At 45.7% G+C, this 3,256-nt stretch overlaps 1 long non-coding RNA gene across 1 annotated transcript in view; it reads left to right on the top strand.

Moving 5' to 3' along the window:
* Positions 1-2,069, top strand: part of LOC102371732 — a 24,912-nt gene extending 22,843 nt beyond the window's left edge. Inside the window, exon 3 of the long non-coding RNA XR_323676.3 lies at positions 1,799-2,069. This is a non-coding gene — a long non-coding RNA (uncharacterized LOC102371732). The remainder of the gene's footprint in view (positions 1-1,798) is intronic.
* Positions 2,070-3,256: the final 1,187 nt, after the last annotated feature.

The following is a 3,256-nucleotide window of genomic DNA, read 5'->3' as shown; positions in this document are numbered from 1 at the left end:
TGTCCCCAGCGGCCTCCCTGCCTGTGGCGGGGGGGGCTGGACTCGATGATCTCACGAGGTCCCTTCCAGCCCCTAATGTCTATGAAATCTATGGAACCGTCTCCTGCACCCACTGGTGCGTGTGTGTGCGCTGAGCTGTGCGGTGAGTTCACTGACAGCTTGGGCCTGAATCTTTCACTTGGACCACCTATCCCTGGAAGTACTCAGGCCCTCCTTGCCCAGTGCAGATGCTCCCTAGATCAGTTGTCTCTGCCATAGATCCTAGCACAGTCCAGCCACTCTCTGAGCCAAATCCTTTTACAGCAGTACCTGGGTGAATTCAGCTATTGTGTCTTTCAGCACACAAACAAACCCGTGCACCACATCAGCATCTTTGCCAGCCCTTCTAGAGCCGATTGACTGGCTCACAATAACACTGATTTCTTTGGGGTCCCCATCTAGTACTGTTACAGTTGCTCCCTGTGAAAGCCAAGTCATCAGCAACCACCCCCTTGTCTTGGTTTGGGCGTGTACATGCCCCCAACCTGATTAAGTTCCCTTAGTGCTAGTCAGTCTCTGCAGCCATCCCCAACGACATGGAAAGTGGGCCAAGCAGGAATTCTGCAGGTTGGTGTGTTTCTACTGCTCCCCAGTCACTACTAGTGGGGTCTGACCTGTCCCACCTCATAGCTTTTCCTGTTCTCTTCTAGCAATTTCAGACTATTTTGCAAGGTGGGCTTTATGGAGCAGCAGCACAAGCCCCGCTGAAAGCCAATGGGATTTGTACTTGTCGCTTTCTTGAGCACCCTTGCAAAGAAGGACAAAATCTTGGCCTTACCAATGAGAGTTTTACCCTGTGCCCCCTGTGTTCCCCTCATCTCCTTGAAACCCTTCTCCCATGAAAAGGAGAAAACCAAGTGAAACCCCCCTGCCCTACCCCAAGGCTTTAGCATGAGATCTTAACTAGCACGGCAGTATGGTCCAGCTCTTGCAGTATGTAGACCAATACAAGTGGAAGAAATGGCATTGTATCATTACTACTAACAGATTGTATTTGTATGCATCTTTATTATTACCATGTGGCAGGAATGAAGTTAAGGTTATATAATTTATATGTACTTTAGCTTTCTTATTTCTCACCTTCGTGGTTGTGTTTATTTGTTTGTTTTGCATCTTAATGTACGCTAGAGCTGGCAAATGCCATTTAAAAATATAATATGCCAAGTATTTGTCAGGCAATGTTTGTTCAATATATTATTACAGAAGATTGTTTCCATTATTCAACTAGCCATCATGTAAACTCCATTTAAAACTTGTGATTATTCCCCTGTACTCTTCATAATCAAATGCAGTAGAAATTTGATTATACTGACTTGGAATTATTAATATACCCTGAATAATTTAGTTATCACCACTGTTCAGATCTGTGCTACTAGTATGTAGGGAGCACAAATGGTGATAGATATAGAACACTTGTAATTGCTATTGCAAATTACTAAATCGAACCTATCAGAAAAAATGGTTAGGACCTTGGCTTGTTAATTAATTTCCGAACACCACTTATATTGCCGGTAGCACAGGAATATATGACAGATAAGGAATAGGGTCTGTACAGAGGAGGTACGCCTACCGGGTGCACACTTAGGAAACATTGTGCTAAAAATGTTTTTAAAATGATGGTGGTAGCAAGAGTCGTATGATTTATCTATTGCATTTTGCGAATGCGACTTTCTGGCTTCAAGTGGCAAGGGACTCGCACAGAGATTCTGTCCCAGCAGATCTACGCGTTGGTGCTGAGTTAGACTTACTTGTTTTGCAGGTTGTAATGCAAGGTGAAGAGCGTTCTCTGCAAGTGGCTCCTTTCATTTAGAAGATGGACCGTGAGAGCCAAGGTTTGACCCCTACTGCCACAGCCGGCACAGCTGAGTCAGTGCCAGAGAGGAAGTGAGCTGCACCAGGAAACGTTCCCTGGGACTTGGAGGAAGCAGGGACCAAAGTGAGACTCTGTTAAATTCCTCTTCTTCCCCTGGGTTAATGTCTCTGTGTGCTGCCCTGACCCTGGGCTGTTAATAAAATGCTAAATATTACTAAATCACACAATGCCCAAAATCCCAATCTGTGTTTTGAGATGCAGGTGGGTTAGAAATGGATCTTAAATATCAGGAAAGGACTTGCCCACATGGGCAAGAGTTTTGTTGTTATTATCCCCTTTGATTTGTAAGCTGTCCTAGATTGCATTTATTGGCATTTGGGGTTCATGGAGAGGTAATCACCACTGTGTTTCTGCAGTATTTCATTTAATGGATGTGGTGTCCGGCTACATATCACTGATGAGCCAACAACTGATGATGAAACTACTGGGAAGCTTTCTGAAAGGCTTATTTGCCCATGAAAGGTGCCAGCTCCTTGCCGTGTCAAGAGAAGCTTTAGCAAGGACTCGCCTCTCACAAAGGGACACTTCTCTTCAACTCTCTCCTTGTTCTGGGAGGAAGAACTAGCTGCTTCCGCCTGTTCCCCAGATCAGCCTACTCCCAAGCTCTGTCTGGTTAACTCCTGTGACACTTGGCAGGGAGAGCAGGGATATAGCAGCCATAGCCCTTCTTGCTACGTTCCCTTCTCTGCCTCCATCCCTCCCGCTTCTTCAAAGAGTGGAATATTGCACGACTGGTCTTCACTCTCCTGGCCTGAAGCCACAGCCAGCATTTCTGCCCCCGTCTTTCCTCTCATGACTGAGTAAGAGCTGGGGACATTCCAGCCCCTGGTAGTTGCCAATCAAGACACATCAGAAATATTCTGTCGTTGCCATGAGTAAAACTGAATCACGGTGGTGTCACTCTCAGGGCCCAGGCATGCTTGTGCCTGCCGCAGAAAGCCTTCCCTTTTGCACGATGCTCCCTTAGACTTCCAAGGCCTTTTCACGCTGTTCAGATGTGCTCATTAATTGCTTGCTACTGGGGAGGACGGAAGATCACAAAGCCCAAGTTAATTCCGCTTTCAAACATGGATAAGAGCATCCAGTGTTGTGGGGATGGCATACGAGCAGTCTCCCGATCTCCCTATAGCATGCTTGCCTGCCAAACGAGAGAATCAATCAGCATGTTGCCACCAGTATTGATATAGTATGACAGAGCTTGACTAGAAAAATGAAGAGGAAATTAAGTTTAACACAGCGATAATGTAATGATCAATGCTGCATGCTACAGTTTAAAAACGCCCTTTGTATGCACTTGAAAGGAAGACATTTAATCAGTGCTGAGTGCAGGTATTGACATATATA

The sequence above is a fragment of the Alligator sinensis genome, unplaced genomic scaffold, assembly GCF_000455745.1.
Source record: "Alligator sinensis unplaced genomic scaffold, ASM45574v1 scaffold226_1, whole genome shotgun sequence".
NCBI classification, from domain to species: domain Eukaryota; kingdom Metazoa; phylum Chordata; order Crocodylia; family Alligatoridae; genus Alligator; species Alligator sinensis.
Note: the sequence above shows the minus strand (reverse complement) of the source record. Positions and strands in the feature narration are given on the sequence as shown.